The sequence below is a fragment of the Carassius gibelio genome, chromosome B24, assembly GCF_023724105.1.
Source record: "Carassius gibelio isolate Cgi1373 ecotype wild population from Czech Republic chromosome B24, carGib1.2-hapl.c, whole genome shotgun sequence".
NCBI lineage: Eukaryota > Metazoa > Chordata > Actinopteri > Cypriniformes > Cyprinidae > Carassius > Carassius gibelio.
Genome location: NC_068419.1, coordinates 15056978 through 15081429, shown reverse-complemented (window position 1 = coordinate 15081429; position 24452 = coordinate 15056978). Strand labels below are relative to the sequence as shown.

Genomic DNA, 24452 nt, shown 5'->3' with positions numbered 1-24452 from the left:
AAATCATAAAAGTCTGTTAGTCACAGATCTTGTTTTCTCCAATAATCCAAAAGCCAGCAGTGGAAAAATTATTTTGGCTTTTTGTTGAACAAGGATTATGATAACTTCTACGTTGACCTACAAAACACAAACGTTATTTATTTATTTATTTTAAAAAAATGGCAGAGGGTTTCCAACGATTGTGAAAACTAGATAAAATATTTATTCCAAGATAAAAAAAGATTATTCCATCTAGCGTGTCTTCTTTCCTTTTTTACATCAGTGCAGTTTCATTCCTCCCTTAAAAACCCAAACTTAATGTCCATATTAGGTAAATCAGTGACTGTCGTAAAATTCATACTACTGACGCTAAACTGCGGGTTGTGCTTGATTAATAAAGTAAAAAAAGATGTTAAAGCACATTAAGACATGAAAAAAACACTGCTCCCCAGGTGGCTGTCTGTGTGCATGTTCCAAAATGAAGCAAAACAAGAATAAGCAAAGTATACTTTAGGAATCAGTTGTTTGTCTAAAGGCTCAGATACACACAAAGATGTCCAAAAAACAAAACAAAACTGCTTTGTGATTTATACACTTAAACACAGTTATGTCTAAAGTGAACATAAACTGTTGGGTAAAAATAGAATGTATATTGTATTACTTTTTAAAGTGACAGCAGTTTAATATATTGCATGTGCTGCTGTCTGTTCTTAATCTTAATCAAACTATAAAAGAAAAAGAGTAACTATCTAACTGCTCTAAGTAGCTTAAGGGTTGTGAAACAGACAAACATTTTTATTTGTATTTTTTATATCACATCACTCTCTTTTCCACAATTTTTTTTTAACTTTCATTTGTGCACACTAACAATAAAAACAGAAGATTTGTGCGCTTCTAAAATAAAGCAAACAAACAGAATGCGCGTTGTCATCCTTTTCTTTCTGTGAACTTATGGAGCGCCACCACACTTCTGTTTTAAATCTGTTATCTTAATTATTTAACTCACACATATTTCACATATATTTTTTCATTATAAAAAATATATATATTTTTGTGTTAGGCCTATTGCTTATACAGGCTATACATTTTCCTTATCCCATTTTCCCCTTGTGCCCTAGTTAGGTCCATGCAGAAACTTGTGAACGATGGCATCACCGTTTAGTGATGTCAGTGAATGCTCCGGGAAAACGTATTGTCAGTGTCATTCACAGCGCCTATTAATTGTTGTTTTGAATACAGCAATAATTTATTTACAAATTATAAGCTCTGATTTATGACAAGTGTAGTATAAAAGGTTTGTTTATTAGAGGGAAAATAAGTCCTAATAATACATGTTAAAAGATTGTGACCATGCCTCTGGATGCCATTCGAGCCTATAGCCTTCATTCATGTTGCTTTGTTCTGGTTTGCAGAATCTTCACAGTCTAACCCTCTAATTTCGCCAGTTTATTTTATTATCTTTCACTTTTAATCACCGTTTTCGCATTTCTTACTGTGTGTGGTAAACATGGGAAAGGAAATTAAAGATTTCATGAATTAAGAATTAGTTTGATTTATTAATTTGTTCCCTTATTTCAGTTGAATCATAGGTTATTTAGCGAACAAAATTAATGAAACATGGACAATTGCCACAAATTAAGAAGTTGTAGTAACAAATTAACAAGTTGTAGGAATGAATAGACTACCTGTCCTGTCACGGTGTCCCGCAATCCTGCAAAGCGCACGAAATGACACCGTTATCTGGGGAAATGACTTAGTTACTACATTTCTATTGCTTTCCATGTTGAAGAACTTTTGTGTTGTTTCTGTTTTACCGTAATTTAAGTCTAAGTCACATTAAAAGCTTAATTTGTACATTGTGAATGAATGATGATGCTTTTATATACAGTCACCGTCACCGTCACTCACAGCATGAGCATGAGTTTACTTTCTTTTTAATAAGATTTTTATTAAATGTTCATTTATTTTTGAAAAATGCTTTGTCTTCTAAAATATGTTTATTTTACACAATTATCTGTAATCCATTTACAATTTAAAATTTCTTCAATATAGTTTTAAATAAATACAATTATATCGGCCATCGGCCACCCTGGTTTCCAAGATATTGTCACCGGCTGTCAAAAAACCCATATCGGTCAACCACTTATGATTACTGTGTATGTGAGTATGTGAGAGTGTCTCTACTCATTCTTGCTTTTATCAGTTGTGCTTGTACAGGTATGTGCTGTGTCAACTTCTCTCTTACCCACGCTGCGGTTGACCTCCTCAGTTTCACCTTCACTGATAGTTACCATCTCGTCATACTGTTTCAATGTGGGTCAGGGCAAACGGACAACACTAGGGGTGTGGGGGTAAAGATAGTAATTTATTAGGCAGTAAGAAATGTTGTTAGATGACTCAACCACCCATTGCACTCCGTTTCCTCTGCATTTGTTGTCTTCTAGACAAGGTTTGTCTTGAGTAAATAATTGCCTACCGTTAGCATAGGCTTAAGGCTGTAGTTGTGTGTACTTTCTGCATTTGGTTCACCAAAAATGAACATTTTTGTAATCATTAAATTGACCGTTCACCCCAAAAAGAAAACTGTCATTTAATTACTCGCCCCGATGTCGTTCCAAACCTGTTAGACCCTTGTCCATCTTTGGAACACAAATTAAGATATTTTTGTTTAAATTAATTTGATGCTTTCTTACCCTGTATAGACTAATGCAACTGAAATGCTCTGAGGCCCAGAAAGCTAGTTAGGATATCTGTAAAAAAAAAAAAAAAAAAAAAAAAAAAGTGTCATGTGACATCAGTGGTTCAACCATAATTTTATGAAGCTACAAGAATACTTTTTCTTTGGGCAAGAAAAAGTATTCATTAAAAAAAGTAGTTTCATAAAATTACAGTTAGAGTTGTGAGTTGTGCTATTCTTTTAGTTACAGTTGCTTTGATGATAAGAAAAAAGATATTTCTATTTCGTGTACGTGTTTGCAATACTAATCATGTGTTGTTCTCTGAATTGCAGACAGAGGGAGGAAAAAAACTATTTTTGCAAATGACTGAAACTTCCTGGAAATGTATTGTATTTTTTTCCCTGAGTAGTTTTTATAGGTTGCTGCACCCTTTATTGGTTGCTTGTTATTGCTTAAAGTTCCCCTATTATTTTATTTGTTATTTTTTTCTTTGGGATGTTAACTTTCATTTAGTTTCACATAGCAAGACCTTCAGATGGAGGAATGTCTAGACTCCATGGTAGCTTTCATTGGCCTAGGATTGCCTAGGAGGGTGTCTGATAGACATGTAAAGCAAGCAACCAGTCACAGTCAGTCACAACCGTGCTCTCTTCCACCCTCAATACCCATGGCTGAAGTGCCCTTGAGCAAGGCACTGAACCCCCCAGTTGCCCAGATATATAGCTGCCCACTGCTCTGGGTGTGTGTTTACGGTGTGTTCACTTCTCACTGCTGTGTGTGTGCACTTGGATGGGTTAAATGCAGAGCACCAACTCTTGAGTATGGGTTACCCATACTTCGCAAATGTCACGACTTTCACTTTTTTCACATTGAAAATCCAGCATTTACAGTAGTTGATCCCATCTGACCAGTCAGAGCAGAGTATGGAAAAGAGGGGTTTGGAAAGACCGGATCCATGAACTAACATCAGACATCGTAAGACAAGAAGTGATGCTACAGTATATATTATGAGAAAATTAAAGATTTTTTTTTTGGGGGGGGGGGGGATACTTATTGTAAGAAATTTTTAAATCATAGAATAAGTGCACAAATTCGTAAGGGAAAAATTGTACACAATTAACCAACTCTATAGCAGATTCTAAGTGATCTAAGAGCTAAGGTCATTCAAATTTAGCCCATTCCAAGGGTTCTGCCATTAGTGGGCATTTATGCAACATAATCAATGATGTAAATCTGAGTAAACGAGGTGGAGGAAAGTTTGCCAGTGAAGGGCATAAAGAAAAAAAAAAGAAAAAAAAAAAAAAAGAACTGGGAGGCAGCCTTGGATGCGGTTGTCACGGCGACCGCCACAGCACTAGAAGGGCTTCGTGATTCCAGTCCTCTCCCAGAGCTCCAGCCCCTCGCAGCAAGGGTTCCAAGCTGTTGCCTTGGTGATGTTCTAAGTACCGTGTTCCGTGTTTCTGAGTTCTGATTTCTCATTAGGCCTTCAGGGTGTCAGAATCTCAGCAGCTGCCATAGTAACACAGCATTCCCAGGCTCGATTAAGTGATGATGATTATAAAGTCATCCACAGTAATGAGCTTATGCAAAAATGGAGATGATTCATTCAGAATGCTGGCACTGACATCTCATGTCATCTCATGAGTCTCATGATGTAAAAAAAAAAAAAAAGAAACTATGGTTTGTGCTTGGACATGAACACTATTTACATGCATTTTATCTTAGTGATGTGACATTTTAGAGTGAAAATGAATGATAATTTATCTATAGTTCTATAATTTAACTAGTATTGTCATTAGGGACGTCAATGATTAATCGATGATTGATTAATTGCCGATAAGTGATGCAAGCGATTAAAGCTATCGATGGTCATTTTAGCTATTTAATTCTTTGGCTCATTTGCAAAATACGTGCAAGCATCTGTGATTGATCTGTGAAATCATTAAATTCTCTTCCCGCATGTTTGCCACAGTGAGAGATGCATAAAAAGTGAACCACAATAAAAAAAAAAAGATGTAAAATTAGTGTTAGACATTGAGGATTTAGGAAAAGAAACAATGCCTAAATATTATTGAATTTGTGTCAATTCATGACCAACTGGCAAACCAGACCAAAGCCTCTTAATATGCTAAATTGGCTCAAACGGCATTCAAAAGCATGGTCGCTAGGGCTGCACGATTGATTTGTTCTTTAAATTATAAAAAAGCAAAAATATGAATGGTATTATAATGTTACTAAAACTAAAATTAAAATAATGTGAAAAACCCTTAAGATAACGTAGAAAGAAAACAAAGGTATTTTAAGCACGAATAACATAAGTGTACTTTGAATGATTAATTGCTGCTTTGAACGATTACGTAATTGAGGCATCCATAATTGTAATCGCGAGTAGAAATGCAATTAATTGTGCAGCTGTAAGGGCTGCCATGTAACCTTTTCCAGCTAACCAGTTATTCCTCTCGTAAACAAAGATTTTATACAACTCTTATCATAATCATAATCAGAGCTTATAATTTGTACATTTAATAATTGCTGGGTTCAAAACAGCAATTAAAATGCACTGTGTCCAACAATGACAATATGTTTTCCAGGAGCATACATTTGTTTTTTCACTAAAAAAAGTGCTGAATATATTTAAAGGTGCCATAGAGTGCAAAAATCACTTTTATAAGGTGTTTGAACACAGTTGTGTGGCTGCAGTGTGTAAAAAAACAGCCAGCCTGTAATAGTAAAAATCCACTCACTCGTTGATTTATGATTCCAAAAAATCATAAACTGTCTCTCCACACAAGCAGTTCCAGACTATGATGACATAGTCAGTGAAAGTCCTGCCCATTTGTGATGCTCTCTGCCCTATTAACATATACACATCCCTGAGTGAGAAGCAGCAGTCCGCCATTACTGTTCTTTTGCTGTAGCTGCTGGAGGTACAATGTCAATACCAGTGTAGTGTGTTGGGATGCACCAACGAACATAGGAGTCTCCACAGACCGCTGAGGACATGGTGGTTAACTTTCATTTTGGAAGAAACCCCCCCCCCCCCCCAACAGAACCCTCCCGCAGACATGAAAAGCAACCTGTGGCAACAGTGTTAAAGTAGCCAAATTATGCGGGAAAACCACTGGAAGGGAGGCGGGAGCAACAGCTCATTTTCATTTAAAGGGGAAATACAACATAACCAGAGCGTTTTGGCTCATACCCTAAAAGTGGCAATTTCAAGAAGCTATAAAACATTATCTGTGGGGTATTTTGAGATAAAACTGCATACACACTCTGGGGACATCAGAGAACAATTTAAAATATTCCATCAATGCATTCTATGGCACCTTTAAGCTAACAGATTTAAAACCGAAATGTGGTGTGGCACTCAAAAAAGTTCATGGAAAGGAAAGGACGAAAACATGTCATTCAGTTTGTTTGCTTTATTTAATGTAAGCACACATCTGTTTTTATTGTGAGTGCAAAAATAAAAGTAAACACTTTTGCAGATTTTTTTGTTTTAATGTTTCGGCTTTTCGATTCGCGCACACATACTCCACATATTCTAGCAATTCAGACTTCCTTTGCAGTCTGTTCAAAATAAAATACAGTCAACCAAACATATAAAAGGTTATACTGGTCACTTTAAATAGACCGTAGTATACGGTCCACTCGGCTCTAAAGAAAGTTTTTGCTCATTTTTGAAGAGGATGATCTTTTCTGTCTATATGCAAATGTGTTAGAAGCCTAGATTACATTATAAATAGTAGTATAACATTAAAATACATTGTGAATATGGAAACATTTGGATTTGTGCTGAAAAAGATGTGAGCAATAACCTCCAAATACATCTAGCCATACCCATGCTCACTCCATCCTTGTATGCACGCATGCATGGACTGTCATGATCTAATGCACCATAAATACCAAATTTTTTAAAACAAATAGGCGTACTAGGATGCAAAAATCTGTCATTTTATGGAACAGGATCCAGCAGGATCAAATTAAGTACAGGTCATAATACTTGCATAAAATTGTTAATCAAATAAAAATATTTAATGTGAGCAACTGTTTGTTTTGCAGCAGCGCCGATTGAAGCGGTTCACTGACTGCGCAGCACAGCTACAGTTATGTTTGGGATAATTTCATTTTTAATGCCATAATGTCAGTTTGCATTGCAGATAGGAAACATTGCAATTGTGTTTTAAAATACAACAATGAGCACCACAAAACCATTTAAAGTGGCGTGTTCAGCAGTCTCTGTGACGTCATAGGAAACAAAGTAAAAACATCCAACTTGGTCTCTTCATTTTATCAAATGATCATAATTATCACATTTATTCATTTTATAATTCTAGCTACTAGCATTTTATTCAGACTAAACCACCTTTATTTTAGGTGAGAAAGCATTTGAGAGTGGCTTTAGCACATCCTGTCATGCCGGTGACTGCGTGGCGCTGAAATAGATGCATTTAGCTGCATTAAGGTGAACAATTAATCAATTAAATGAACGTTAATTTAAACTGGGATCCATCATGGAAATGATTGAAAATTGACCTCCCTAGTTGTCATAAATAAAAAACTATTAATTAATTAATGACAATTTGTACATTAACAATTCCTGGATTCAAAACAGCAATTAAAAGGCACTGTGTCAGACACTGACAATATTATTAATGTAAAAACAATATATACAAAGATGGTATATATAATATTAATATCATCTTTATACTAAGTAGCCTATTATTAATGAAGGCCAGTATCATTCATACAAACACTGCTAGTGATGTCTTTATTAAATGCATTTCCTCCTAATGTTTAGCCATTAATTATAGTTTTATAGCATTACGGTATTTTTTTTAAACTTTTAATAGACTTAGAGAAATACAACTTTTAATTTAAGAGAACTTAAAGCAATCTTCATAAACTATAAATTGTATATGCAAAAACTAATTTTAAATTGAATAATAATCTTTATTCAGAAGTCAATCAGGTACGAAAAGTTAATCACGAAACAGCAGTGCGTGATATCTCTTTTTCTTTTCTTTGATTGAGGACATGACACTGCAGGTTTCACTTTAAAAGTAGTGCTGTCTTTTAACCTGATGCATGTGACACAGATTTGACAGGCCCAACTCTTTATGGTCATTTAGGACTCATTAACGATGAGATCACTTGACAAAAATAAGCATTTTTGTATAATTCTTTGTGTTTTTGTCTGTTGAAGTGCAAAAGTGAGTAACTGGCGCACTTAAAGGGATAGCTCACCCAAATATTAAAATTATGTCATTTAATAACTCACCCTCATGTCGTTCCAAACCAGTAAAACCTCCATTTATCTTCGGAAAACAGTTTAAGATATTTTAGATTTAGTCCGAGAGCTCTCAGTTCCTCCATTGAAACAGTGTGTACGGTATAATGTCCTTGTCCAGAAAGGTAAGAAAAACATCATCAAAGTAGTCCATGTGACATCAGAGGGTCAATTTGAATTTTTGGAAGCATCGAAAATACATTTTGGTCCAAAAATAGCAAAAATATGACTTTGTTCAGTATTGTCTTCTCTTCCGTGTCTGTTGTGAGAGAGTTCTAATCAAAGCAGTTTGTCATATCCGGTTCGCAAACGAATCATTCGATGTAACCGGATCTTTTTGAACCAGTTCACCAACTCGAACTGAATCGTTTTAAAATGGTTCACGTCTCCAATACACATTAATCCACAAATGACTTAAGCTGCTAACTTTTTAAAATGTGGCTGACACTCCCTCTGAGTTAAAACAAAGCAATATCCCGGAGTAATTAATGTTCTCAAACAGTACACTGACTGAACTGATGTGAAGAGAGAGATGAACACCGAGCCGAGCCAGATAATGACTCGTTCACAAGTCAAGAACCGGTTGCATCGGTTTTCGGATCACCAGTAGTTCTTTCGGACGGTTTGATTCAATAAACCGGTTGAAGAAAATGGTTTACTGGTTCTTTTGCACTCGACGTAATGGCGTCATTGGCGATGATTTCCCTTGATTCAAGCCTTCGGTTTACCCGCACTCATAACATTAGCACAGAATCAGTTCAGATTCAATCATCAAAAGAATCAGTTCGGTTCAGACGCTCTGTGTGTCATTCTGCTTCACTCTGAATCACACATGCACAGTATCATCAGCTCCTCGGTTCTCGAATCGGACGCGTCTGACAGAAACGGTTCTTGACTCGAGAACGAGTCAATCTTTCATTAGTTTTCTGGCTCGGCTCGGTGTTCATCTTCAGTTCTCTCTTCGCAGCAGTTCAGTCAGTGTACTGTTTGAGTAAATGAATTACTCCGGGATATTGGTTTGTTTTAACTCCGAGGGAGTGCAGGTGTCAGAGTGTCTATACATGTGTGCCTTTCAGGTGTCTTTTTTGTCTCAATCTTCTATATAGAACATAAATACAATACTACTTAGTCTGTTTATTTGGCTTCAGAAAATGTGTGTACAGTGTATATACTGCACTATGTATGAATCTAGTGTTGTCAAAATGAAAGCGAACGCACAGTCCATGCAAAGCTTTTCAAACCATAATCTGTATTATGCCTCTGGCAGTCCAGTGAATGATTTTCAGTCTAATGTGAGCAAAGCGCAGCTCCATTTCCCCTGCAGAGTACAGCATGCTCTCACAGCATCGACACAATGGCCAGCTGATAGTCCGATTGCACTTAAGCATTTCCCACTGCTCTGCTAATTGCAGTGACTACAGTGCTTGAAAGTGTTGCTGTTCTACATCAACATTGTTAGGAATTCTGAACAGATGTTGGATAATATTTGGATTGTGCTAGATGCCTGCCTTATCTGTTGCAATTTAGGCCACTGAACATCAGCAGGCTTGTTAAACCCAAGTTGAGCGGTCATACATGTATCTCCAGCTTCTTGCAGCCTAAATGCAGCCTTTTCAGTGCAATTTTTTATCAAAAAGCATTCAACAGTTCATAATAAGACATCTTTTTTAATATCCTACCAGGTGGATTAGATAAAATGAACTTGATCTTGGAACCAAGAACCTGGGTCAACTTGTATGCCACAGCATATATTTAGAAGCCCATTTCCTCACCTCGGAGTATGGAAGCATGAAGGCAGTGTTAATGTTTAACAACCTTAATGTGTTTTTGTTAGGATAGACTGTGTTTCTGACATCACAGGCCTATTAAACTTAACCAACACACCCAATGTGCCAATTTGGCATTTTTGTAAAAAGCTATAAGATAAGCCTCACAGACTTTCCCACATAGTTATTCATGCATGCAAATTAGCTGATGTGCTCTTCATGTACATCCTGATTGTTGAGGCATTTAACTAAAGCAATACAACTAATCAAAATAAAACCAAAAATAGTGAAATGACATTGTGTGATTATCAAATCAAAAAGGATGTGGTTCAATTAGATATGCACTGTGTGTTTCAGAGTAAAGCATGGCACTGTATTCTTACATGTGAGCAGCTTAGCTTATTATTTGCCAGGGTTTGCAGCTTTTTAGAGCGGCTCACTTCATAGTAAACGCTGCTCCACACAAACTCCATCTCTGCATTGCTTTGAGTTTGTCACTTTTTTTGTCACTCGCCAACCATCCTCTTATACTTGTATTGAGAAGCTCTTATCAACAACAGAAAAGTTTTAAGGGTCCACTGTGTCTTCACCTTGAAATAAATTTGATGTAAATTTAAGACAGCCAGACATAGTATTGTAATCTTACAGCTGTAATATAAAATAATTATAGTAATTTTATGCATGTACAGTACTGTGCAAAAGTCTTAGGCCCTATACTATTTTCAACAACAAAAAATGGTTTTAAGTCAGTTATTTCTATGTTTTGCTGTCGTGTGTCAGTAGTAAATATAATTTAACATTTCCAAACATTATTTTTGCCATTAATCACAATAATCCAGTGAGATTTTTGTTTGCACAAGGAGTCTGACAACAGCCAGTGCTCCACACAGAGATCTGATCTCACCATCATCAGTCTGTCTGGAATGCCATTAAGAAACTGAACAACTGAGACAGACTCAATCCAGAAGAAAGTGGTAATGTCTCAAATACACTTCAAGAAGCCTACCTTCAAAGCTACCTGAAAAACAATGTGCAAGTGCACCTAGGACAAAAGCTTAACACATAGAAGGGTCACACCAAATGTTGATTTAATTTAGTTAAGTTAATAGAAGTTTATTAATCTTTTTATGCCATTATTTTTGTACACCATCCTCACTTTACAGCATTTTTAAGTGCCTAAAACTTTGCACAGTACTCAAGCTTTGCAGGTTTCTTGAAGTGTTTTGGAGACATGACCACTTCTGGATTTAGTTTTTCTCAGTTTGTTCTGTTTCTTTATGTTATTCCAGACAGACTGGATGATCATTTTTATTTCATTTATTAATATTTAATTAATACTGCTACTACTAATAATAATTCAATTTGACCATATTGATATATAATCAGAAAGTTGTGGCTAAGCCCTGCTACCAACAAAACCTGGATTTTTAAAATTGTGTTTTTAAATCACAATAATTTTTTTATTAGGAAACTGTAACTAACCATTTTTTATTTATTTATTTATTTTTTATAATTTTTTTAAATGCAGGACTAAATGAATGATCTGTGTATAGTTGAATGGGCCAAACAGTGTTCTGTTGGTTGTACTGTAGTGATTGTAGCAGAGAAAGTCCTATGTGTAGTCTCTAGAGACCAGATTTGGAACTGTTAGATAAAAATGTCCTCTGCTGCTGTGAAGATATCTCTCTGTCTGCATGTGATAGAATCGTGCTATATCCTGTAATGATGGTTTGTTGGCAAAAAATAAAGGATCATAGCAAATACAAATCTGAAACTGCATCTTATCTGAACAGTTCCATTTCATTAAATTGTTTGTTTGACCTCTGGACCAATTTGCAGTCGTGTCATACAGCATGGTTGTTTAGGCATACTCTTTTTATTTTATTTTATTTTATTATTATTATAAAAAAAAACAATCATGGCTGGATTTGCTCACTGTCAGGTTTTTTCAATGTTGGATCTAAATTAAGCAATTTTTTGTATTTCATCAGGTTTGCTGTTGGGGATTTATTGTTAGATTGACTTAAGATTGTGAAACAAGCAAATGGCGGTTTTTACAATGTCCCCTTAGATGTGTTTGTGGAGGGATGCAATGATGTCATCTCTCAAGGAAATGTGACACTTGTTCAAGCACAGTCTTTGTTATCTGACCTTCTGACATGTCTGTCAAGCTAAGTGTATTTTACAAAGAGTAACATTACACACAGTCAGGAATTTGCAGTTTGCTGGTCTGTCAAGCATTTTAAAAAAGCGCTGAGTCTATTCCTGTTATGTTTTCCTGCTCCAAATTGATTCCGAGTTAGGGGAAGTTTACTCAACAATGAATGTTCTTTCATTAATCACTCACTTTTTGAGTAATTCCAAATCTGTATAACTTTTTTTTTAGCCTGCATGAATAGAGGAACCGAAATCTTTTAGGTTTCATTTAAAATATTTTCATTTTAATTACAAAGATGAACAGAAGTATTATTTGGAAAGGCATCAGGGTGAGTAAATGATGATGTTTTGGTTAAGATTAATTTAGCATTGGGTTGACTTTAGTGTCCTGCTGAAGTAAAACTGAATTGCCATTTTATATTGCATTACATTTATGAATACAATTAATACAAGTTTTTGTAATTTTAGAGATTTTGAGAAGCAATTCATACAAATGCTTTAGAATGCAGACATTCCATGAACTCTTTTTGTAACTGGATGTTATAAGTTATTTAGTACCAAAAATTGATGAGTGAACCAAATTCATCCTGGTACATTGTTATTCAGTTGCTAACACAGTCTAGATGGTAGATTGTTGCTAGATTGTAGCCAAGGTGTTTCAATGTGGTCGGTAGGTTGTTGCTAAGTGGTTTTAGGGTTTTCTAGATAGTTTTTAGATGGTTTCTAAGGCATTGATAGGTGTTTTGGGTGGTTTTTAAAGTCTTCTTGGTGGAGCTTACTTCATGACATGGAGAAATTAGCATTTTTTTACTGAGAATAGTGAAAACAACTACAAATATGCCATCAGTTTTGATAACACAGTTAAGAGTAATACATAAATTTGAAACTGTAAAAAGACTACTTTAACTTGTTCATACTCACAATATTAACAAAACATTGTCCTTTTGTAAAATAAATAAAGAACAGCATGCACTTTCTGCCGTCTCAGTCTCTATTAACTTAAAAGTGTCTGGGACACTTGCATTACAGACCTGAGAAACATATAATTAAATTAATATGAATGTGTGATTAGTCGACTAGTGGCTTAAATGAATGACTACTAGTTGACTAAAAAATGTGTTAGTCGGGTACAGCCCTAGTTTTTTTTTTTCTTGATGGATGTATAATAATAAAAAAAAACTCCTCTCAACAAGCTTCATGATTTGAGGCATCACTGATGATCATAGCACAAACAATGCAGAAGTGTTATACACTGACGTTTAATAGGGTTATGGGTTGTACAAAAAAACAAGCACTAAATGGTCTACACTGAAATGAGGTGAGGGTGAAGCCAGCAAGCACAATGGAAAGCTGAAGTCTGCTGTGAATGGGAGGAAGTGTTGCACAAGAGGAAGTGGCCAGAGCACCTCCCAATGCTTTACCACCGGGGCAGTTTTACTGTCCACAGGCATTAGATGAAGTGGGGGCAAAGGTCATCTTGAATATTAAGAACATAATAACCACAAAACTAGCAGATCTCCTGCCCTGATCAAACCACACATCTGCAGGCTCGAGCCTGTTATGGTTTTACGATGGATCGATGCACTGCATCCATTAGACCAAAGCTGTGCACAGTAGTTGTTTTGATGACTTCGAAACACTGTTTGTTTCTGTGGTAATGGACAAATGATTCAAGTTAGTGTGCAGTGTGGTATAACAGGCTCACATGAAACCAAAGGAAGTCTGAAGCAAGTTTGAATTCAGGAACTAAACACGCACGTTGCATGCATTAATCTTGAATGCTTTAGTGTGTTAAAGCTTATTTCTGGAAATTGAATTGTGAAATTATGGGGAGAAAGACTTTTAAAAATAAATGTGTAGAGAGAATTTAAATAGGGAAATGCTGTTTAAAAGCACACTTAATCAGTGATTTTTCTTATTTTCTTATTTTGAGTTGTTGTAATGAAAACTGTTCTATTTTTTTACTCTCTTTTCAGATTGTTAGTATTTCTGTTGGATTGCGACCTTGGCGAGTGCCTGGATAGGCCTCCCTTCTGTCACCACCTCTGCTTTTCTGCTGGTAAGAATTTCCACACACAATCACAGCCCTGTTACTACAGTATAACTACTGTGCAATTATTTTAATGTATGAACTGTTGAAGTCATTGTTTTATTAAAACTTGTGGATTAATAATAATTTGTCTAGGACAGTTAGCATAAGGAGTCAGTGAACATATAACTGTGCTACCAGAACTAATTTAAATGGGTCATACCATGAAATGTTTTTTTTTTTTTTTTCTGTACATTTTGGAAAAGATTTCAATAGGATATCAGTTTTGTCAAATATTATATATAATGTCATTCAGATATTTGGGTTTGGTAAGATTTTTCTGAAAGAATTATCTAATGTTCACAAAGACTGCAATTATTTGATCCAATATACAGTAAAACAGTAATATTGTAAAATAGTATTACCATTTTTAGAACCATTTTTATTTTTATTATTAAAACAACTTTTTTCTATTTTAATGTTTTAAACTGTCATTTATTTCTGTGATGCCAAAGCTGATTTGGAGCTCAAGAAACATTTCTTATCAATATTTTTGTGCTGCCTTTTTTTTTATTATTATAAGAATATACTTACCGGAATTGGAAATTAATGGGGAATTGTAGCAAAAATGCCACCAGAATAAATAAAAATGCCCCACAAGTTCAGGATAATTCATGATTACAGTAAAATGTGAAAATAAATGAAAGGTGTCTATTCACAGAATTACATTTTACAGTGGTCATCGGATGCTACATGCACTTTTACAAGTTGTTTTAACTGAAATGTGTGTTGGCAGTGTGTGTGTACACTACACAACCCCCCTATAATGATGAAAATCCACCCATTTTTCTACAAAAATGTTCACCCTTTTCTCAAATTGTGCCAAAGTGAGTACCACTTTTTTTCATAGTTTGGCTGGTCCTGCGACTTATAGCCAGGTGCGACTTAATGATCAAAATTAATTTGACATGAACCAAGAGAAATGAACCACGAGAAAACATTACCGTCTACAGCCGCGAGAGGGCGCTCTATGCTGCTCAGTGCTTTTGTAGTCTACCCCTGAAAACATAGAGCACCCTCTCGCGGCTGGAGATGGTAATGTTTTCTCTTGGTTCTTGGTTCTAAATAAGTGCAACTTATGTTTTTTATTTCCTCGTCATGACGTATTTTTGGACTGATGCAACATACTTAGGTGCAACTTATAGTCAGAAAAATACGGTATAAGGCCTTTCCTATTAATGTGCTACTTAGCAAGTTTTACAATGAATTCTCTCTCTGAGAGCAGCTTGGAAGATGGGGCGGGTCAACAGAGCTCATTAACATTTAAAGGAAAATGCTACATAACGGCTTGCTCTGAAAAGGTGTTTTTTACACTACAATTGAGAAATGTACAGACTTTTCAGACTTACCAAAGCATGTTAGAGACTTGTCATCAAGACCCTATAGAATCATATCAACTTGTGGAAATTAGGCATCCAAGTACCCCTTTAAAGTTTTAATTCGAAAAAATTCAAGTAAATTGCAGACTTCCAAAACTTTCACATAAGAATGTCACCGTAGTCCAGTTGTCCAAAACCACTTCCTTTTATTGCATTCCCCTAATATCTTAGCAATGATTCTTTTGTCAGTGCAGCAATCTGTGTGTGCCGGTGAGCTCAAGCTCTTGTGTGTTTCTTCTCTGAGCTGCTGGATTGGGGTGTGGGATATTCTTGGTTCAGTGTTTTCTGGTATGTGGAGTCTTCCTGCCCTTATGGCTGTTGATGTGTTGCAGGTGCAAAGCAGTCTTTGTGTTTATCATCCGTCTTAGCATTTGTGATTGCTTTGAACGTTGAGATAAGCTTTGAATTCTTTCATTTAAGCCTCAGACACAAACGTTTGTTTATTGTTTTATGATTTACTTGATGCAGTATTTTTTTCTGGATGAAGATTTTGTAAACTTACACTCGATCATCCTCAGCTTTATAGTCTGAGATACATCTGATAAAGCTGTACTGTTTTCCCCGCAGTTGATGACATGTAGTTCTGTCAATGTTGTTTCAAGCCAGGCTTATTATATTTAACTAAAACCATAAATGGAAACATTGTCATTACTTAAAATCATATAATGTTGAATGAAATAGAATAAATGTACTTAAATGTATTTTCATTTAGTTGGCAAAGCAAAATTCCACTTTCATTTCTCAGTTTGATAATATAATAAATAAACTAAAACAGAGATGAAAATGAACAAAAGCAATTTGGTTATGAATAAAAAAAAAAAAAAAAAAATTAAACCGTTAGTAGAAATGACAAAATGAAACCGGAAAATACAAATATAAAAATCTATTCCATATATAAAAACCTATATTAGTATGTAAATTATGCTAAAAAAAATAAAAAATAAAGAACAATATTTTAAGCGAAGTTAAAAAAAGAGAAAATGTCTTTGCATTTTATCCTGCAGAGATGTGAGGCCAGATTGTGTAACAGTTACTGCGGAAGTGAATGGCATTGTGGGACATAAAGAGGGATTAAGTAATGCAGCTTCCTGTTGCTCTAGGATGAGGTCTTATGTAATCAAAGGGTCAGAGTTTGCAGAAGGTGGCCCCATTTATATGCATGATGGAGGGGAGTCTAAAGCCAAGCGAATAGCTGTTCTGTCGTTTCTCGGAGCGTGCAGTGGGTACTGAATGTGTGCATCTTTAGTTAGATGGGCAGGAATGCTTAGAATGCTTTGATAAAAAGGGTGATTATTAGAGTCTTCTCTACTTGAAGCTTCTGTTTTCAGTGTGCACGTAACCCAGTATCATATTTTTTTATGTGATTTGGGCTATGTTGTGCAACACACTATGTTGTGTTGTGTGTAATTTTAATGTAAATTTCAATGTACAGCATGTTTTTTTTCTTTTTCCACCAATTTATTGTATTTTCATTATTTTTATTATTTCCCACCCCAACTGCCCATATTCTTTTGCTTTTGTTTCCATGGATAACTTGGCAAGCTGTTGCACACACAATTGCTGACTTTGAGGTTGTGAACACACCCTTTACATCTGACAGCTATCTGTAAGAGAAAGCCTAATGTGTGAAATAAATCAGTATTCACATGGTTTCAGTATGCCAGGTCATGATGTTGTGCATTACAGAAGATGCATTTGGATTATTCCAAATCTTGTGGCTGGGAGCCAATGAAAACGCCTTGTACTTTCGCGAGTCAATGATGGATTATATGTGTCTAGCAGTGGAGACTGAGGTCAGCCCCTCCCCCTGCCTATATACACCAATGCTGCCACTGTCTGGTAATCTTGAAAACTGTCTCTACCAGAGGATTCATCACTTTAACAGGATTTACATGATTGCTCTGAGCTTTTTGTTGTTAGAATAACTGTATGATTAATGCCTGATTATTGTCTGAAAGTATCAGAAGCTGTCTGCATTTTGTCTAGGGATGAATTACTGGATAACTGGTTATTAAAAAAAACCCATCTCATCTCAATCTTTTCTCATGTGAATATTAAGTTAAATAAAGGAATAATTTACATGTTGAGATAGAAGCCAGTTGTTTTACTGTATTTTTGATTTAGTAAATGCAACTAATAAGCATGAGTGCTGGTCAGTCAAAGATATGAAAATAAGATCATTCAATAAACCATCCACATTGAATGATCCTCTTTTTATTATTATTATTAATTTTTTTTTTTTTTATGAACATTAGTTTGTCATCTGCTTTTCCTTGGCTTCCTTTGTTATTTTAGGATTACAGAAAACTTAGTTACTAAAGACAAACAGTGCTGTGTAACTGATAACGTTACATAATTTGATTACAAAAATTAAGTTCTTGTCCTACACTGTATATATGTGTGTGTGTGTGTGTGTGTGTGTGAATGTACACATATACATACACACATACATATATGTATATTTATGTATATCATATGCATTTTAAAATGCTTGAAATAAAAAAAATCTACAGTTACTTTTATTGATTACATTATTACATATTCACAGAAGTCTTTGTCTTAGGAACTTTTTAACATTAAATAACACAAAGTCCCATAATTTTTCTTTTCAAGTAAATCAGGAATATCCACACTTATTTATTTATTTATTTATTTACCAGCTAAACCACTTTTATCTAATGTATCAACTTGCAAGTCCCCCTGAAATTAAAAAAATAAGTTAACAATGAATAACTTTTGCATGTTAACGGTACTTTGGAATTAAATAATTGTCGCATCACATGCAGGTAAAGAATTGGAATATTCCATGATTTTTAGTAAGTGTTTTTTTTTTTTTTTTTTATTATACACTTTTCATTAAACTCACAACCCCCATGCAGTTTCTTTACAGATGCCAGTTTGGGAAACATTGATGTTCTGTTTAATTCACCTCATGATTTTAATAACAACGAATAGAATATAGTTTCATTCTCATTGTATTTTTATGTCTTCATGCTACAATATTATCCTTATTTATTTATTATCCTTATTTTGGCTTCCATGGTATTTTAGATGAAAATCTCAGTAGTGGTTGATTTGGTGTATTATACTTTGGTGATATTGACTTGTTGAAGTGATTGCTTATTTTGTACAGCAGGTGGCACCATTTGCAAAGTTATTGTCATCGTTAAAGTTTTGAATGTGTTTTATGATGGTATGTATATATTCATTTCTGAACAGATATTTTCTGATAGATAGACTGGACTGAATCAGATCTAGATCAATATATGGTTGTTGCTTGTCTGGGGATCTTGAAGGCATTCGTTTGTTTTTAGTGTTTTTTTTTTTTTTTTTTTTTTTTTTTTTATGGCAGATGTGAGAAACACCTAAATTTATGATGAGAATAAATAAATACATTTTAAAATAATTGTTATTTTCCCCCCAAATCAATACATTACTATGTAGCAGGTAACTAAATGACACCAAAGCTAAATACACACATTACAGTTTTACTTTTTCATGGCCCTTTAGCTACAAGTACCCTTTTAAGACATGATGACACAAGATAAATTGGTGCTGAGAGAGCAGACAACCACTGCCTAGAGATCTGGGATGTCTTTTATGTATGAGAAGGATGGCCTTGTGTTTTGTGAGTCAGTGCCTGCTCTAAGAGACATGTTGATGCAGCTAAAGGGAGTGGAAGGATTAGTTAAATATTCATTGGGTTAGCTCCCCTCTCATTCACTGCGTCTCATGTATACAGTGCACTTACCACCCACCCATGCATACCACAGGCATTTTACAGACGTGTCATTCCCCTGCTGTATAAACGTCAAAATCATTCTCCATCAACCTGTCTTTTACAAAGTTTTCTAAAGCCATTCTTCAGTCTCCGTAGTGAAACAGTGCTGCTTACTTTGTTGCTCTTAATACATTGCTACTGATCTCAATGTACCTGCTTTTTATTTCTCCATGGCCAATATTTAAAATGAATAATAATAATAATATATTTTTTTTTTACCTCATTATGACATTTATGTCTCTCCAGGAATAGGGATTTTGGATATTTTCTGGATGTAAAATATTAATTGCAATATACAGTTTATTAAATTTCTCAAATACTTTTTATTATATTATATCCTTTTTTTTTTTTTTATCATCCGTTTTCACAACCGCTTGGCCTTTGTAGGGTGACAACAGTGCTGGATCTCAGCAGCTCAAATTGAAATCATAAAAAAAAAAAAAAAAAAAAAAAAATTTAAATTAAATTTAAATATGAAATAATGTTTTTATATATACATTTTGTTGTAATATCATTCTATTAAATTTTCCCCTTATTTCTTTACATTCTATTTTTAGGATCACAGGGATGCTGGGCCCTTTTTTAATTAATTTTATTTTATTGATTGATTTTTAATTGAGTGTTTTATTTTTATTTGTATATTTTACCCAGAGAATAGGGAGTGGCCCTCTGTACACACCTTTCTTGCTGTCAGCAGAGGGTGCTCTTTGACTAAAAAAGGAACTCGAGCCTCTTTGCACAAATCCAGCTTGTGCCATGCATAGCCCCAAAAATCCCATCTCCGTTTGACAGTGCCCCACCCCTCATACTCTGCATTAACAGCTCTCCTGACTGCCACACACTTACCTTGAATCAAGAAAATGAAAGAAACTGAAATGCGCATTGGCTCGTTTTATAAATGTCAAGTAATGCCAAAAGATGTTGAAAATGTCTTAATCTGTTTGCAGAGACCAGACTTCCTTTGCTTGTTTCTCACCAAATGACATTCTCAGATCTTAAAGTCCTTCACAGTGAAAGAAGGACACCAAGTCACGTGAACTCTTTCCAATTCTGCAGTTTTCCGAAGCGGGACATGGATGTTACGAGGCGGGGATGCATCAAGTTCTATCTCTCCGCTTTCTTTCTTTTGGTGGAACTCATCTTGACTTTACAGAAAAGGACCTTTGAAAGATTATCTTAATCACAGCAGCTTCAGAAATGGAAGTGACGCATGTTTGTCGATTAAACAGACTTTCAACATTTGGAAAAGGGTGGCTTAAAATTCCTTCTCCCAACATTTTCAGATGAGGTGCCCTGTTTTGGCTTATGATATCCGGTTGCCATGGTTTCTTGCTTTGATCGTGAGAGGTACAGTGCTGCCTAAGTGGTCCTATTGTAGGAGAGATTAACCAAAAATCCTACTCTGAACCTCTCCGTTTATCACCGTAAACCACCACCTACTTGAGACTTATGCAAATATTTTATATGATAACAATTGTGATCCCCAGTAACACTGTGCTGTTTGCGTGCCACTGTTTGTCAGTGCAGCTGATATCAAAGCTACAAATGTCACGGTTGTCGTTGGACAGTGTTGTTTGTTGCACTTAAACTCAACCCGGATGCACCAATAGCTGACATCCCACAAATGCGCTGCAACCTCATTGGCTTATCCAGCCATTTGTTTTGATTTTTGCCACAACATGTTTAAAGAGCGCATTAAAGCGGCTGTTTACTACAGTTTGGCCAGTGTGGGCGGAGCTACGAATCAAAAACAAAAACACGGCTCCTTTTCCTCTTTTGTCACCCTGCTGTTCGCTAAGGTTTATTTAACGCCGGGATGGGTTCGGTCAAGCAGGTCATGCAAGTTTTGGCGGTGGATAAAGGGCATCTGCATCCCCATATTCTGTTCATTTTGGTGGGTTTCCAAAGGCTGGGGTGAAATCAGAACACCGCTACTATAGTAGGCTAATGCGATGTGGCGGCACGCCCCAGGAAATTTAGGTCAAGTTAAGACTGCAGACAAGGATGTAAGTGATGCTGCGTAAGAGTGACACTGCATGATGCATCACACGCACACACACATTACTCATTCTTCAGCGTACATTAACAGGCACACGCTAGACATTTGGAAAATGTAAAAGGCTGAATTGTATAAATCATTTGGCTAAGCCTCTGTAAATTTGATTTCAGACAAGGCTGGTATGTTAAGTGTCGCTCTTCTGGCTATATTCTCACATTAGCTTCAATTCTGCGTATACTCCACCACATATATAACTGGATTATTGCATCCACTCACTCAAATAAGCGCACACATGAAAATACACACTAATTCACTGGCTCCCCTCCCCCTCGATGCCAGAGGCAGCTGGTTAGCCACTCCACGGCTGTGCCCACGTGACGGAGGGAATCAGGGTGGGGAGAGGTTGTTGTTTTTTTCTCCTGTGGTGCCACAGCAGTAGTGTAGTATGGCGAAGCACGTGGATTCCCATGCTGCAGTGCTCCTGCAGAATTCCAGCATGCCTTGCATCCAGATAGTTATGGGCTGCTTTGTTATATCTACTCCTTAAATAGATGCATTATATCATATTATGTTATATGTATATATATGTATATATACTAATTGCATTGAATTGTTTTCATCACAATTCATTATGCAACTGTTTTAAATTCTTTTGAATTATTCATCCATTATTCTTATGAATTTCATTCTATTTTACATAAAATTTCCATCATTTCATACAATTATTTACACGCATATTATTCCACAAACAATTATTATATATAATAGCGTAATTATTATAAATAGTATTAATTATTAGTAAGTATTTAATAATATGTATTAATGCATCCTAAGACTGGAATGTCAGTTATTTGCAGAATTTGCGTGATTAATCGGCGTGTCGCTGTTGTACTAGTTGTGCATTTTTGGTGCATTACCTCATCGCTATTCATATATTCATACACAAGCTGTTAAGTCGGACTACTGCTCCAGTGTCCTCATCCTCCCCTCCGCCTCGCCATTCGCTTTCTGATTGGCTGTGTGTGTGTTTTTGGTAGAACCAGGTTTTTTCAGCTCCATGGATACAGTGGAGTGCAAAAGAACTTGCGTGTAGCCAATCACAATGCAGTAGTGAATCGTAAGTGCCCAGCGGGCTTAGACGAGCCCCCCTTTGCCCCCTCCTTCTCCAGAATCCCATCGTTGCTCCTCTCCTCCAGCACGCAATCTCCCAGTAGGAGGCTTCGTAAAGAAAACAACCAGGTCAGAGTGTCTCTCTGTCAGAAAGCGCTCGTTCGGGGAGCTCTCCTTCACCCTTTGGGACTGCTGTGAATGAAGCTGAGAGGCAAATGCACTGTTCCTAATATAATCTACACTCTTGTCTCAGTTTGGCCCACATAGCTGGTTGTTGTCATGAGGAGATCTTAGGAGGACCTTGATAAATGTTCTCCACTTTTCACAATTTTCTTTAATTTTTATAAAAGGCTCTCATTAGTTCTTAATTCATGCACCTCGATCACGTTTGTTCCTATAATATTGATATAAATGCAGAAGACATTAAGCCTTATGATAATAAATGTTTTGTATCAAAGGTAGCTTTCATTTTGGTATCTTTTTAAAGAAATATGATTGTCAAATTACATTTTTGAGATGGCCGTCCTTGAAATGACCCCCTGATGGTTGGAGGGAGTGCTGGGTGGGATTTAGGGTTGTCGCACTTGGCAGCAGTACATCAATGGCATGACGTGGCTTCAGGTCACATTTATTCCAAGTAACTTTCCGACAGTAAAGTAAAAGGCTTTATTATACCATCTTATAACTGTCAGTCATTCCAAAATGAAAATTCTGTCATTAATCACCCCAATGTTGTTCCAAACTATTCTGGACTATTCTGACGATGTATTTCATACTTTTCTGGACCTTGACAGTGTAATTTACTTAGCAGTCAGTGTGACAGCCACAAGCCCCCCTGGTTTCTATCCAAAATATCTTAAATTGTGTTCCGAAGACGAAGCTTTTAGGGGTTTGGAACGACATGGGGGTAAGTGATTAATGACAAAATTTTCATTTTTGGGTCTAAACCCTTTAGAGTGTTTTTCCCTTAATCTTTGCTATGGATTAGAGAGTATTGTGGGTGATTCCTATGTTCAAAAGTTTAAGGTCAGTAAGAAGTTTTTTATAATTTTTGTCAAAGACCTCTCTTATGCTTACTGTGGCTGTTTTTATTAGATCAAAATACAGTAAAAACAGTGATATTGTAAAATATTGAAAGTATAATGTTTATATTTAGACCAATTTACTACATTTATTATGCAATTTTTTTTTTTTTTACCCTTGACTTGAATTAATTAAACACTTGAACTTATTAAATACACTTTTAAAGATACAGTGTAGCCAGATCAGTGTTTTAAGACGCTCCATTTATTGGTAGACTGTTCATTTTATATTATATAGTAGTTTTAAAATATTTTAATGTGAATTTGGATTTCATGGCGCTTCACATTTTTTTTTCTGGCCTTTTTCTGTAGTTTAATTGTTGTTTTTGATTGTCCATAAATTGAACATGGTCTGTAACTCCCTCTAGCACACCTTAAAAACAAAGACCAAATGCCACCTTTGCAAGCAGACCGAAGCAAAAATCAGTTATTTTGCGCTACTTCAGCAGTTGTTTTGTGAGGCTGGTAATCGATTCACGCCACTGACCTTGAACTCTAATCCTGAGCTTTGCTAAGCATTGACCTCCATATGATCCTCGGCGTGGCTTTAACCTGTCACAGCCCCTCACCATGTGTCCATGTCTCTTTTGTAGTGTGAATGTCTGCATCAGTTCGAATACGCTGGCTAGAGCAAGTCTTGCTTCTGTCGTTATGGGTTAGAGTGCTTTTGATCATTGGTTTACCGTCGGCAACTTCCATGGGTTCCTGTACCTGTTTGAGACCCTCGTGCACACAGATGGTCCAGGCTCAGACGCTCACCTGACTTCAACCTCACCAGCGTCACTCTTCATCAAATCTCTCCCACCCATTGTCTCTTTGCCTTCGCTTTCAGACACAGACACTTTCTGTTCACCTGTCTACCTGCTCATGTCTCAACTTCTCACCTGTCAGCAGCTTGTCTCCTGTCACTCTGCATACACCCTCTCCAGCTCTCTTCCATGTTCCCAGTTCAGACATACACGAATAGCTGACAGACAATTTCAAGCCGTTTCAGCTGTGTCACCTGGTGTGCCATGTTAAAATAATATAATTTAATAAGATAATTTCAAATATTTTCCCTGTACTTTTTATTAGGGCTGTAAATCAGTTGAAACTTAATCACATTTAATAATGAAATTAATGACAGTTAATAAAATGCCATT

General features: G+C 35.9%; 1 protein-coding gene across 1 annotated transcript in view; it reads left to right on the top strand.

The window, feature by feature from the left end:
• Window positions 1-24452, top strand: part of fam49bb (family with sequence similarity 49 member Bb) — a 49552-nt gene that overhangs the window by 6301 nt on the left and 18799 nt on the right. The window contains exon 2 of the mRNA XM_052596710.1: window positions 13847-13929. The gene's annotated coding sequence lies outside the window, so the exon portion shown is untranslated. The remainder of the gene's footprint in view (window positions 1-13846; window positions 13930-24452) is intronic.